Source organism: Mixophyes fleayi, chromosome 3 (assembly GCF_038048845.1).
Source record: "Mixophyes fleayi isolate aMixFle1 chromosome 3, aMixFle1.hap1, whole genome shotgun sequence".
NCBI classification, from domain to species: domain Eukaryota; kingdom Metazoa; phylum Chordata; class Amphibia; order Anura; family Limnodynastidae; genus Mixophyes; species Mixophyes fleayi.
In genome coordinates this window covers 290,744,262-290,759,542 of record NC_134404.1, presented here as the reverse complement: position 1 = coordinate 290,759,542, position 15,281 = coordinate 290,744,262, and positions in this window count along the sequence as shown.

The following is a 15,281-nucleotide window of genomic DNA, read 5'->3' as shown; positions in this document are numbered from 1 at the left end:
TTACTTACAGTGACATGAAACAGAAGGTACTGATGGCCCTGTCCAAATGAGCTTACAATTTAAGAGGTATGGGGAACAACTGATATATAATGTTGTGGAATAACAATTGTAGCTTTTGGTCAGGAATGGGTTTCAAGCTACGTAAACCAGAGGCATTTTCAGCCACCAATATTAAAGCAGTAATTGGTGACTAGTATTTTTGTCCATCTTCCAGTGGTGTCATACGGTTGGAATGGGTAGGGAGAGTGGAAGGTGGAGACACGGTGAACTGGTTGTGGTAGAAAACATAAGACAGGTACCTGCTGCCGACCATAACTGTTCTTTCACCATTTATATTATATCTGATTCTGGTTCTGTAGCAGGCTTTCACTTTTGTGCTGCATGGGCACTCTTTTGGTTATCCACCAGCTCAGAAGGAGTTGTGTGCCTGGTATATTTGGTTGGCATTGTGCTCACTGACACAGAGCCAGGACACTTGTTTGCCATGTTTGCAGAAGTTGAGGCTGCAGCTGCTGCCACCAAGTTCACAGAGGTTACTGAAGTGTTGATAGAGATGACAACAGCAGTGACAGTTTAACTCACTGGGTCCAGCAGAGGAACTGAGACTAGCAGATCTTTGAAACAATCCTGTCCTCGGGGCGATGGCACTCATTGGCAATACTCTGTATTTCCCCCCTGCTTGATTTAAATATTACATTTGGGAGGAGAGAATTATGAGGGCTATGAGCATAACTAACACACTTTGTAAATTGCTGTTATAGATAATTTTATTTCTTGGTTTATCCCACCTGTGGCCATTTAACTCACGCAAATATATTTTTCACACAATTAGTTGCCAAATCCATGCACTGCAACATGACTGAGAAATACTATTGCATTGTGCTCAAAGCTGTTATACCGTCGCCTAGAATTTATCCTTTCCAGAGACTGAACAGTGCAAGGTTACATGAACTCATGGTAGCTCTAAGCCCAAAATTCATGCAAGGGAAAAATCCGTACACTACTCCTTATTAACCAGGTAAAGTAACCTCACGTATATTCTTCATGGCCATTCTTACACTTGTACAATTCTAGCTAAGATGACTCCCAAGTAATGTATCAGGGCCATCTTTTCCATAGGGCATGATGGGCAGGTGCCCGGGGGGCCCACGGGCAAGGGGGCCCCATAGGCAGGGCTCTTAATTAGTATAAATAATCCTGCAAAAGAAAAAAACCCTGCAAAAAAAAAACTTCAAGGGTCACTGAGCAGGTACATCTATCTATCTCTATCTCTATATATCTATATCTGTATCTCTCTCTCTCTCTCTCTCTGTATATATATATATATATATATATATATATATATATATATATATATAGGGGCCCCGGTGCACTGCTTTGCCCGGGGGCCCATAATGTTGTTAAGATGGCCCTGTAATGTATACATACCATACTGAGTACTAACAGTCAGTGTACGTTCTTGTTTTTTACTAGTTTATTACTTTATTTACCTAAGTAACTAGCAGTTGATGATGTAAGGACCCACTACCTGGGATCTGTGACCTGTATAAAAGAAACTTGGCCTGCAGTCTGCATTTATATAGTCACAGAAATCCTCAGTGACTTGTATGTTACATTAGGGGAACATTATACACAATTTATGAGACTTATTCTATGTTACACCAATTTGAAACATCAGTTACCTAAATATAGAAGACCCCAACTGATAATTTAGCAAACAAAACATGTTGAAGGAATATGAACAATGATCTCAAAAAAACAAACCATGAAATGCTGAATAAATGTTATTTTATTTAAAAGTAGAATATTCATTTATTTTATTTTATTGGGGAATATTCGTGATAAAAATCCTTTAAAAAGACAAATCCAATCCCTTTGTTCAATGAAGGCTGTATTTGTGGTGTTAGAATGTCAGAATAATGTTGTTTATTGTTAGAGAATAGAATGCCACTTAAACAGCCATCTGTTTTATCTGTAATAAATATAAAAACACAAACAAGTCTTTGCAGGGTGGCCTTTTTGAACTAGTTACAAAGAGTGAGTCATAATTCACCATCTGCTAATTTAGATATAAATAGACCTAATAATGTACTTGAACTTGAATGTTAAGAGAGAAATAAATTAAGCACAACACCTGTATAACACCTGTACCATAAAAAAAACAAAGCACATTAGTACAACACATGTAACCTGAAGGAGTCAGAGAATACTTTATTTTGTCATCTATCTGGAGGTTTGATTGGAATATGAGTCCTCATATGGTCATTTTCTTTGGATATATCTTTTTATATCTCTGTAGCTTCAGATCTGTGTATCTGATGATTTATACAGTTTGTCACAGCTGCCAGAGATGCATGTTTCTATGAGCATTAGGAAGATATTCAGAGGCACTGGGACCGATGCAGAGCTGACAGCAAAAATTGCATAATTTACATTAAAAAGGTGTACTCAAAACTAGCATATGTGCTCCTATATTCTGAGCCATACTGATCCTTGAGATCCATGTGCATCAGGATATAGGAGCAAATGTGTGTGTTTCAGTATAGCATGATGATATGCTAGTAAATGTATCATCATGTTGTTAAGACACCAGTTCATCATCATTATCATCATCATCTTGATCATGATGACTGGTGTTTTAAAATAATTTTTTAGCAAATTAATTAAAAAAAAATTATATTTAAAAACTTTGTGGCCCCCAATCATTATCAATTAACTACATTGTGTCAATGTAGCTCATTGTGGTTAGTAACAAGATCCCACTTGGGGTCTCAACACTTCTAACCAATTCACAGTAGTTTTACAAAACTATGGCCTTCTGAATTAATTAGTGTGATAGGCTCAGAGCCTGTCATCAGCTTTGCGACTCCGCATGGACTAGCTCTTCGTAGGCCACTTATTGTCTTTTTTCATCCAAATAGATTTTAAACTCCTAGAAAGAAGATGTTACACCATGGAGCAATACATTGGTAAATGAGAGTCTGTTGGGTAGACTTTTTTTTAATTAAAGGACTTTGTTTGCATTTCAATGTTTTGATTTATTTTTTTACAAATACATTACAGATCCCAGCGGGCCCTGGATGCCAGCATAATAATGGCTGCCAAAGCCTGCTGGCACTTGTAGAACTGCAAGCGCCAGCAGGAGGGCGGGCTTTAATCTTCCTTACAGTAGCTCACATCACTGCTGCTCCAAGTAAAAAGAACATTATCACTGTGCTCTGCACAGAATACCCAAATGTAGAAATTGCACTAGATGCTGCTGTGCATTGCCGCACAGCCCTCTGTCCAAAGGCATATCTAGAAATAATGAGGCTCCTAAGAAAAAATATGAAGGATACTTATGCCTTAAATCTCAGCTCCGCTGCTACAGCCGTACCCAACCTGACAACACCCTAACCCTCTCCTATTGCCTAATATATAGCCATCATCATTATCATCAACATTTATTTATATAGCACCAGCATATTCCGTAGCGCTTTACAATTGGGTACAACACAGTAATAATTCATTACTGGATAATATAACCAGACTGAGAGGTAAGAAGGCCCTGCTCGCAAGCTTACAATCTATAGGAAAATGGGAGTCTCATACATGAGGGTATGTGCTACATATTGCATATTGGTCCAGCCAGATTGCAAAGATAAAAAGTGCTTAGTGGGCTACATGATCCAGTAACACAGCAGTGTTGGTCAAACATGTTGTTGTCTTGTGTAAACTGTGTAAAGGGTGGTAATAGGGTACCTAAGGAAGGTTAAGAGGGTAGGTGAGAAATTTTATAAGCAAGCCTGAAGAGGTGGGTTTTCAGGGAATGCATGAAGGTTTGAAGACGAGAGGAAGTCTTATTGTGCGAGGGAGGGACTTCCACAAAGTGGTGCAGTCCGAAGAAAGTCCTGTAACTGAGAATGGGAGCAAGTAATGAGAGTGGTTTAGAGACTCAGATCTTGTGCAGAACGGAGGTATCGAATTAGAAGATACTTTGAGACAAGTGAGGATATGTATTTTGGTGCAGTTTTGTTGTTGGCCTTGTATGTTAGTAGAAATATTTTATATTGGATTCGGTGAAAAACAGGCAATCCAGAGAGGCTAAAACTGAAAGAGCAATTAGATAAGTAGGATGAGAACTAGGATTGTATAATGTTTTGAAGACCTAAGGATTTTAGCATTTGTATGAGGAGAGTGGTCAACAGTGTTGAATGCAGCAGAGAGATCCAGGAGAATTAGAAAAATGAAATGGCCTTTAGATTTAGTAATGATCAAATCTTTGACAACCTTAGTCAACACAGTCTTCTTGGAGTGTTGAGAACGAAAGCCTGATTGAAGTGGATCCAATAGTTTGTGTGAGGAAAGAAAGTGTTTGAGGCGAGTGTAGGCAATTCTCTAGCGAATCTTGGAAGGGCATGGGAGCTGGGAGATGGGACAATAATTTGAGAGAGAATATGGTTCAGAAATTAGTTTTATTCAGAATATGAGTTATCACTGCACGACTGAATAATGATGGAACGATATTAGTAGACAGAGATAGACCATAGATTTTAGTAACCAGCAAAACCTTTCTCCATGCCTTATACTTCTGATCACAAATGCTGTGAAACTCACAACAGACCATTGCCGGCTTAAGACATGGTCTGACTGGATGGCTACCCTGGAGAGCAGCATGCTAGGGGTGCCAGCTGTACTTTTTGCTATTTATATTATGGACCACACTACTCAGATATCAGCATTGGGACAGATATCAGGATGGCAATAACAGATTAAATCATTTAAAAATGCTTTATTCTTTGATACTATAATAATGTATAAAGGTTTTTATATATTTTGTTAATTGTTTTAAATACATTTTATTTATTGTTAAGTTTTTTTTATTTTTCTTTCCATATTAGTGGAAGTGAAAACCCAAATCTGGCAAGATAATGCATTCTCACATCTGCAACGTCTGGCCTGATGAGATAGGTTAGCCATTACCACTACTGGTCAGTATAGCAGGGATAGCACGATATTGCTGAGCTGTGCTAATCGTATTTTTTTATTTCAATACATTCATTCAATATATCATTGTTGTCACGAACACCCAGCCTGTCCCAGATACAGCAATCTGAACAGCTGGCCGTGACTGGCGTCACCTTAGTCACTTAGCAATGAATTAACCTTTTCTGCCACCACAAAGGATTTATTATGGCGTCCTTACGTTCACCAGAAACCACTTATTAATTTTTCACACTTAAATCACATACACATGTAGCATGAGCCTCCCTGGGTTTCGTAAATTCACAAAGAATCACAGAGAACACGCTAGATTAAATTTATTTAATCTGAAAATGTTTCCAAGGCTTAATTACAAAAAAAAGTTAATAACAAGACATACAATAAATTAAGCCAAGTGCAGACTAGATGTGTTCAGCAAAAGTAGTTCCAGATATCCTCATAGTTATAAAGGAAGGTCCCTGGATATTTGGGATTGTGGTCTGTAGAGCAGCAGCAGGATTGCCCCCTTGGAAAGTACTTCCCCACAGTTAGGAGGAGGGGCTGCTATGTGGCAGCAGCGTAGCTGCAAGTTGAGTTGTGGAAGAGGGTCTGTGGTATACACAGAAGTAGGAAAATCCCTGGCCAGTGGAATGGTAATAGAGGACTGACTCATGCGGTGTCAGTTTTGAATATATTTAACAAACAGGCTCCACTGGCTTTGCTTGATTGGAAGAGAACCATAGCAGCTGCATGGACTGTTATTCCAGTAATTACACCACTGTCTATGACTCCCTTTTCCAGGGATACTGCAGCAGGCTAAGAGCCATAACTAGGCAGGTGCGGGCAGTGCCATAGCACAGGGCGCAAGCTCAAGGGGGCACAGCAACCACCCACTATCTGCCTCTGTGCCCCCTGGCTCTGTAACAGTCTGTGACAGACCCTGACTGCAGACCTCAGAATCAGATTACCGGGCACCCGGTGCGTCCAAAATGGCGCCCGCACGCATCTCCTCCTAACTTCTAAAATCTGCCCTCCACCCCTGCAGCGCCTGATGTCATGATGCTGCTAGTAAGAGCAGAAGAGCAGAGAAGAGCGGCTGGACAGCTGGTAAAACTAAGGCAGCAAGGTACAAGCAGGGGGCAGCAGTGAAGACAGTGAGGAGGGAGAAGAATACAGAAGAAAAGCTGAAAGCTGAGAAGGTAATTAAACTTCAGAAACAAAAGAGAGGGGTGGAGGGGTTGTTGCTAAGGGGATCTTTTAATACTTTATTTAATGGGAGTTATTGAGATACCTTGGATAATCCTGAATCAATTGCAATATATTTGCTAAAATGATAGATCAGTTAACAAATGGTCATAACTTAGTAATTAGACATAAATAGAATTGTTATGACAACATTTGCCTTCTAACCTTATTTTCATGTGCAAATCTACCTAAATTGTCCACAGTGACATATGCATAATGTGGAAGACAAATAAAAGTCACTTTAATAACACAGTATGTGCTTTTTCCCCACATGCCTATTTTATATTCCTGGCAAACCAAATAATTAAATATTCTACACCTTGCTAGCATCTCTCCATAAAAACATTAATTTTACTTATTAATGTATAAAAAAAAATATCCAGTATTACTGTATATATTTAATATGCAAGAACATATATGGCTGATATCAAATCAGTTGTACATCTCCCAATATACCATCACCTGTCACTCTGGCAAGAGTGTTGTTTGTACATTTTGTTTTTGATTGTGATGGTAGTATGTACAGAAAAAGGCTACACTGTCTGGGATTACTATATTATTTTTATTGTTGTTTTAAGCCCATTTTTTTGGAACCCCTCCCAAGAAAGGCTTACTCTTGTGCCCCAGGCCAGGACCAGGTACAGCAACTAGAGAAGGAGAAACACGCCAACTGACCTGTCTCAGGACACAAAGGACGGACCAGTCTTTTCATTTGCACCCTATCAGAGAGTGATGGTAAGTCACGTTCTCATATGTAACACACAATTACACTGAGACAGGGTTTATTAAGTTTTGTGTTTGTATTTTCAAATTTATTGCATTTAAAAATATATATATATATATATATATATTCATGCATTTGGCCTACCATGAATTTGTAAATGTGTGTAACTGAGAATTCTTTCAGTAAAGTGCAAGCCACACCCCCACAGTAGGTTGGCCATGCCCACTCAACAACTGTCACTACCACTTAGCCACTTAGATGGGGGGCGCCAGTGCCCTGTCTCGCCGAGAGCACTAAAATGTCTAGTTACGGCACTGTTCAGACGTGACTCTATTTGCCAAGGATAGTGTTTGTATTGTAGCCTGCCTCTGCTTCCAAGTTACTCTCCTTTATGTTCTATGCTCTCTCCCAGGTTTGCGAGAGGAAGAAGGACTTTAATATATGAGAAAGCTTTCCCAGAGAGAACATAACTTATTATGCCATATGACCCAGGAGTTAAATAGGGCTATTTGACTCTACTTATTAGTATACATGTATGTATACATTGGGAATCCAGAACCTGGGGACAGATTATCTTTGTACACCATCATCCCATGAGGGGATATGCACATGAAAACACATGTGCACAAATAATCAGGAGCAATGAAGAGCCGGAATGTACATATGCACAGTAAGGACTTCACTATAGATTAATAATGATGTTAAATTAAGAATAAAACTTGTAAAAATTAAAACAAAATTAAACTTCATCCTAAAAACAATTCTCATTATTAAGAGTGCCAAAAGGGGTGTGGGTACAAAGTACCTGTGCCTGAGCCTCCCATTGGTGGTGATTATTGAGGGGGCAAATGGGCTCCATCTAAGCAGAATTGTGTTTATGGGAAAGTGAATGCACAGATCGATAGCTTCCTATTGGTGCCAACAGTAACACCACTCCTAGGCTATATGCACAGCACATGCTTTAGATGAAGCTACAAGCATTGCCTGGGGAAGGTCTGCATTGGCACACACCCCCTAGACCAGGGGTGCAGAGCATCCGGCCAGCGGACCGTATAAGGCCTGCGACATCAATTGTTCTGGCCCTCTGCCATCCTCCACTTCTCCACCCCAATTTTTTTTAAAAAAACAAACAAAAAACCCCCAACCTATGTTACAGGCAGGACCGATACACTCCTCCCCGCACACAGAATGTTGGGTGAGACGTCATCACGCCCGACAGTTGCAGTGTGGATCGCCTACGGAGCAGCCACAAGAAGAACAGAAGAAAACAGGAGAGAAGAATTAAGGCAATATAAAAGTAAGTGAAGGGGAGAAAAAGCAGCATGAAGGGTACAGTATAAAAGAGGAGAGACAGATAAAGGAGAGAAAAAGCAGGATGAAGGGTGTAGTGTGATAGAGGGGAGACAGAAAATGGAGAGAAAAAGCAGGATGAATGTGATTATTTTTAAGTTGATAATTTTGTATTACCCCCAAATGATGTTATAAATATTCAAATGGCCCTTGGCAGAAAAAGGTTCCCCACCACTGCCCTAGACTGTGCATGCAGCTCAAGTTGTTTCCTAGGTTACAGACACAGACTGGAGGGGTCTCAAGAAGTGGTCAAACTAAGGTCTGAAATTTGTCTTGATGGACTGCACGGGACTCGTCCAGTCGACATTGTCTATACAACCTGCACCAGATGACAAGCTGAGACAATTTTAAACATTTCCTACCTGGAGAATGTTTTTCAGCAGGGTTGCTGTGGTGGTGATGAGCAACTATAAAACTGCAGGGATCCCTGTGGAGAAACCCTCATAGCTTCACTAGTTGGAGGAATACGGGATATAAAAGAAAAATGTTAGGTTATTCTTTAAAAAGAGTTTTCTTATCAGAAGAAAAGTCCTCTATTTTATAGACCTTGCAGTGTAAATATTTTCTACTACATATATGCAAAAAAAATAATTATGTCCTGTAGTGTCCTCTCTGGATTGTTCATCTCTTCTATTTGTAAAATTATGAACAATAAACTTCCTCCTGGATTCTTAGCCATCCAATTTAAAAAAGCCCTAAAATTAAAGTAAATTGAACTAAAAAGTATTGATTGCTTTTTAATTTTCATCAACTCAATTTGTCTTTGTTGTGGGCAACCCGTAATATATTGCTCTACGCTTGTCACCAGGATTTGTGTCTTTCCCATCCAATATCTATGTAACTTTTATTTCTTAAATGTATATTTAATTTTAAATTTGAAATGGCATAGATATTGTTACAATTATTGTTGTTTATATCATAGCAAGATGCTTTCTCTAATGTGTGCTACTATTATAACATAGAGATCTGCATTAAATATTTAAAATATCTGTACATAAGCGCAAAGCCTCTAATGGAAGATTACACTGGACATTTCACTATACCATTTAAACTAGGGATGTGCACCGGCGACTTTTGAGGTCTCGTGTTTTGTGTTTTGGATCCGGATTTTCGTTATTTTTGAGGTTCGGATTTGTCTCGCAAAACACTTGACGAAAGGTCTCGGTTCGGATTTAAGGTATTGGATTCGGATTTTTTTTGAAAAAAACATAAAAAGTTTAAAAATCAAGTTTTTGGGCTTATTTTCACTCCTAGGCTATTATTAACCTCAATAACATTCAATAACAAGCATTTCCACTAATTTACAGTGTATTCTGAACACCTCACAATATAGTTATTAGTCCAAAACGTTACAACAAGGTATCTTTCTGGACTGCGTAGAGGAGTGGGTCACCACAATATATATTAAAAACCCTGAACTTTTATGATTCGCACCAATAAATGTACCTGGACTGCGTAGAGGAGTGGGTCACCACAATATATATTAAAAACCCTGAACTTTTATGATTCGCACCAATAAATGTACCTGGACTGCGTAGAGGAGTGGGTCACCACAATATATATTAAAAACCCTGAACTTTTATGAATCGCACCAATAATTGTACCTGGACTGCGTAGAGGAGTGGGTCACCACAATATATTAAAAACCCTGAACTTTTATGAATCGCACCAATAATTGTACCTGGACTGCGTAGAGGAGTGGGTCACCACAATATATTAAAAACCCTGAACTTTTATGATTCGCACCAATAATTGTACCTGGACTGCGTAGAGGAGTGGGTCACCACAATATCTTAAAATCCCTGAACTTTTATGATTCGCACCAATAATTGTACCTGGACTGCGTAGAGGAGTGGGTCACCACAATATCTTAAAAACCCTGAACTTTTATGATTCGCACCAATAATTGTACCTGGACTGCGTAGAGGAGTGGGTCACCACAATATCTTAAAAACCCTGAACTTTTATGATTCGCACCAATAATTGTACCTGGACTGCGTAGAGGAGTGGGTCACCACAATATCTTAAAAACCCTGAACTTTTATGATTCGCACCAATAATTGTACCTGGACTGCGTAGAGGAGTGGGTCACCACAATATCTTAAAAACCCTGAACTTTTATGATTCGCACCAATAATTGTACCTGGACTGCGTAGAGGAGTGGGTCACCACAATATCTTAAAAACCCTGAACTTTTATGATTCGCACCAATAATTGTACCTGGACTGCGTAGAGGAGTGGGCACTGGGCACCACAATAAAATATATAAAAAAACCTTCAACAGATCTGCATTACACTACACATACGGCTGCTCCTCCATCCTCTCCATCATATACATGTTGGAGTTTTAGCGTGTGACAACCTCTTGTTTTTGATAATGTCAGTGCATTTTGAATATTTTTCAATTTGCCCCACACCACTGAATGTACTTTATCTATGATACGCAATACGCATCTATCTATCTTGACTGCGTAGTGTGGTGGCCCCGGTACACAATTTGGTACCGAGGCCACAATATAATTAAAAAACCCTCCACGTGTCTGAATTCCACCAAACAAGTATCTGGACTGCATAGTGGGGTGGCCCCGGTACCCAATTTGATACCGGGGCCACAATACCTCCTCCAAACATGGTACAGACAATTCGTCATTGAGATCCCAGACAGACAGGGTCAAAGTGTTATTGTTTGACTTTGTAAACCCAAAAAACTGTCCCTGTTGCACATAGTCGTGCAATGAAGACTGACTTTTTCATTTAAAGGCACGATCTTTCAAGTGTAGTGTTTGTAAGTCTAAGTCATATTATACTTTTGGTAAAATTGGTTTATTTTGTTCCTCTTTATGGTAATTAGTAATAGAATTAAAGTATGAAATAGAATTAAAGTATGAAATAGAATTAAAGTATGAAATAGAATTAAAGTATGAAATAGAGTGGTATAGAGTTGTAGTGTGGTATAGATAGAGTGGTCCACACAATATAATAATAAAACCCTCAACTGGTCTGAATTCCACCAAACAAGTATCTGGACTGCGTAGTGTGGTGGCCCCGGTACACAATTTGGTACTGAGGCCACAATGTAATTAAAAAATTGGGCATCAACTGTCACCGTTGTTTAATATCTGATACACCTAAATATGGACTGCACAGTGGAGTGGCCCCGGTAGTAAATTTGGTGCCGGGGCCACAATACCTCCTCCAACTTCCAAGTGTAGTGTTTATAAAGACAGACAGCGTCGAAGTGTTATTAGTTGACTTTCTTAACCCTAAAATTGTCCCTGTTGCAAATATTCGTGCAATGGACAGTTACTTTTTTATTGAAAGACTCAAGCTTTCAAGTGTAGTGTTTATAAAATATAAACAACAATACAGTAGTTTTAGAGCACGTCAATACCTCTTGTTTTAAATTATGACACGGCATTTTACTTTTGGTTTAATTTCTTGTATTTTTTTAAATTTGGTTTTACTTTTTGAACATGGCAAACGACTGTTGATTGGTCATATAATGCCAAAAAAAAAGGTCCAAGATGGAATTGTCCTTGGGCCCTCACACCCACCCTTATGTTGTTGAAATAGGACATGCACACTTTAACAAACCAATCATTTCAGCGACAGGGCCTACCAAACAACTTTGGCTGAAATGATTGGTTTGTTTGGGCCCCCACACCAAAAAAGCTATTCATCTCTCCCTGTACAGACTAAACAGGCTCTACTGAGGCAAGATGTCGTCCTCATCCTCAACCTCTGATTCCTCTCCCCCTACAGTGTGTACTTCCTCCTCATCACACATTATCAATTCGTCCCCGCTGGACTCCACAACCACAGGTCCCTCTGTAGTATCTGGAGGGCAGTGCTGTACTTCATTGAGGAATTGATTATTCATTTTTATAAACATCATTTTTTCAACGTTGTGAGGAAGCAACCTCCTTCGCCGCTCACTGACCAGGTTCCCCGCTGCACTAAAAACTCTTTCCGAGTACACACTGGAGGGGGGACAACTCAGTTAAAAAATAGAGCCAGTTTGTACAGGGGCTTCCAAACTGCCTTTTGGAGTTCTACCACGTCACTACCTCTAGTTAATTTAGATTGCAAGGCTTGTAAATATAAATACTTTGAAGATAAAAAAAAGCAGGCTGCACAGACTGTGGAGCTAGAAAGTGAAATTAAATGGACCACGTTACTTTGGTGGCTATCTATGCCCCCCCCCCCGCCCTACACTTGTAGTTGAATATAAATAAAGCAGCCTGCATAGACTGTAGAACTAGCAATTCAAATATACAAAGAAATGGACAAAGGCAGTTTGGTATCTGTCTGCATCAGATCCCCTCTCCACTAGGAGTAAAACAGAAAACTTTTCAGCCGTTATATAATCTAGAATATAAATAGAAATTGAGAAAGGCAATTTGGTATCTGTCTGCATCATAATCATCAACATCCTCCTCAGCGCCAGCTACATCAATATCCTCCTCCCAGTGTACAACATTCACACCTTCATTAGCCAAATCTGTAACTGGACTGTGGGTGATCCTTCCAGCATATGCAGAGGGTGTGCTGCAAATGCTGGATGGAGTCACCTCTTCCCGTACAGTGATGGGAAGGTCAGGGTTCACAACCAACAACACCCTTGGACTCGCCTTGGGGATTTGTGATGTCATCTGTTTAGAAGGCAGAGTTCTTTGCTGTTTTGTTGTTGTTGCTGACAGCATAACTCTCTTAAATTTTTTGTAGGGGGGGGAGGAGGGCTTAGATCCTTGGGTGAAGCTGGACCACTAGTCATGAACACGGGACAGGGCCTAAGCCGTTCCTTGCCACTACTTGTCGTAATTGGCATATTGCCAACTTTACGTTTCTCCTCAGAGGATTTTAAGTTTCTTTTTTTGCTGTTTTTTGAGAACTTGGGCTTTTTGGATTTTACATGCCCTGTACTAGGAGATTGGGCATCGTGCTTGCCAGACGACGTTGATGGCATTTCATCGTCTATGTCATGACTAGTGGCAGCAGCTTCAGCATTAGGAGGAAGTGGGTCTTGATCTTTCCCTACTTTATCCTCCAAATTTTTGGTCTCCATTATATGTAGCACAAGATACTGCAGAATGTGTGAACTTGGTAATATTGCAGTACCAATGGACTTATACTGCTGTATTGTTTTTGCAAATTTGGTTATAATTATTATATATTTTTTTTTTTTTTTAAATTTTTTTTTTTTTTTACTTTTTTTTAATTTTTAAAAAACTTGGGAATAGTGGGGAAAAAACTATGCCCTTAGAAGCACAGAGCACAGGACACAGCACCACTGGACTGAACAGGACACGGCACAGGACCCAGCAGCACTACGGAACTCAGCAGGACAGAGCACAGGACACAGCACCACTGGACTGATACTGCAGAATGTGTGAACTTGGTAATATTGCAGTACCAATGGACTTATACTGCTGGATTGGTTTTGCAAATTTGGTTATAATTATTATATATATTTTTTTTTTTTTAATTTTTTTTTTTTTTTTACTTTTTTTTTATTTTTTAAAAACTTGGGAATAATGGGGAAATAACTATGCCCTTAGAAGCACAGAGCACAGGACACAGCACCACTGGACTGAACAGGACACGGCACAGGACCCAGCAGCACTACGGAACTCAGCAGGACAGAGCACAGGACACAGCACCACTGGACTGATACTGCAGAATGTGTGAACTTGGTAATATTGCAGTACCAATGGACTTATACTGCTGGATTGGTTTTGCACATTTGGTTATAATTATATATATTTTTTTTAATTTCTAATTTTTTATTTTTTTTTACTTTTTTTTTATTTTTTAAAAACTTGGGAATAATGGGGAAATAACTATGCCCTTAGAAGCACAGAGCACAGGACACAGCACCACTGGACTGAACAGGACACAGCACAGGACCCAGCAGCACCACTGACCTCAGAAGGACAGAGCACAGCACACAGCACCACTGGACTGATACTGCAGAACACAGCACAGCACAGCACAGCACAGCACAGCACAGCACAGCACAGCACAGAACTAAACTAGGGATGTGCACCGGCGACTTTTGAGGTCTCGTGTTTTGTGTTTTGGATCCGGATTTTCGTTATTTTTGAGGTTCGGATTTGTCTCGCAAAACACTTGACGAAAGGTCTCGGTTCGGATTTAAGGTATTGGATTCGGATTTTTTTTGAAAAAAACATAAAAAGTTTAAAAATCAAGTTTTTGGGCTTATTTTCACTCCTAGGCTATTATTAACCTCAATAACATTCAATAACAAGCATTTCCACTAATTTACAGTGTATTCTGAACACCTCACAATATAGTTATTAGTCCAAAACGTTGCAACAAGGTATCTTTCTGGACTGCGTAGAGGAGTGGGTCACCACAATATATATTAAAAACCCTGAACTTTTATGATTCGCACCAATAATTGTACCTGGACTGCGTAGAGGAGTGGGTCACCACAATATATTAAAAACCCTGAACTTTTATGAATCGCACCAATAAATGTACCTGGACTGCGTAGAGGAGTGGGTCACCACAATATATATAATAAGAAAACCATCAACTGGTTTGATTCGCACCAATAAATGTACCTGGACTGCGTAGAGGAGTGGGTCACCACAATATATTAAAAACCCTGAACTTTTATGAATCGCACCAATAAATGTACCTGGACTGCGTAGAGGAGTGGGTCACCACAATATATATAATAAGAAAACCATCAACTTGTTTGATTCGCACCAATAAATGTACCTGGACTGCGTAGAGGAGTGGGTCACCACAATATCTTAAAAACCCTGAACTTTTATGAATCGCACCAATAAATGTACCTGGACTGCGTAGAGGAGTGGGTCACCACAATATATATAATAAGAAAACCATCAACTTGTTTGATTCGCACCAATAAATGTACCTGGACTGCGTAGAGGAGTGGGTCACCACAATATATATAATAAGAAAACCATCAACTTGTTTGATTCGCACCAATAAATGTACCTGGACTGCG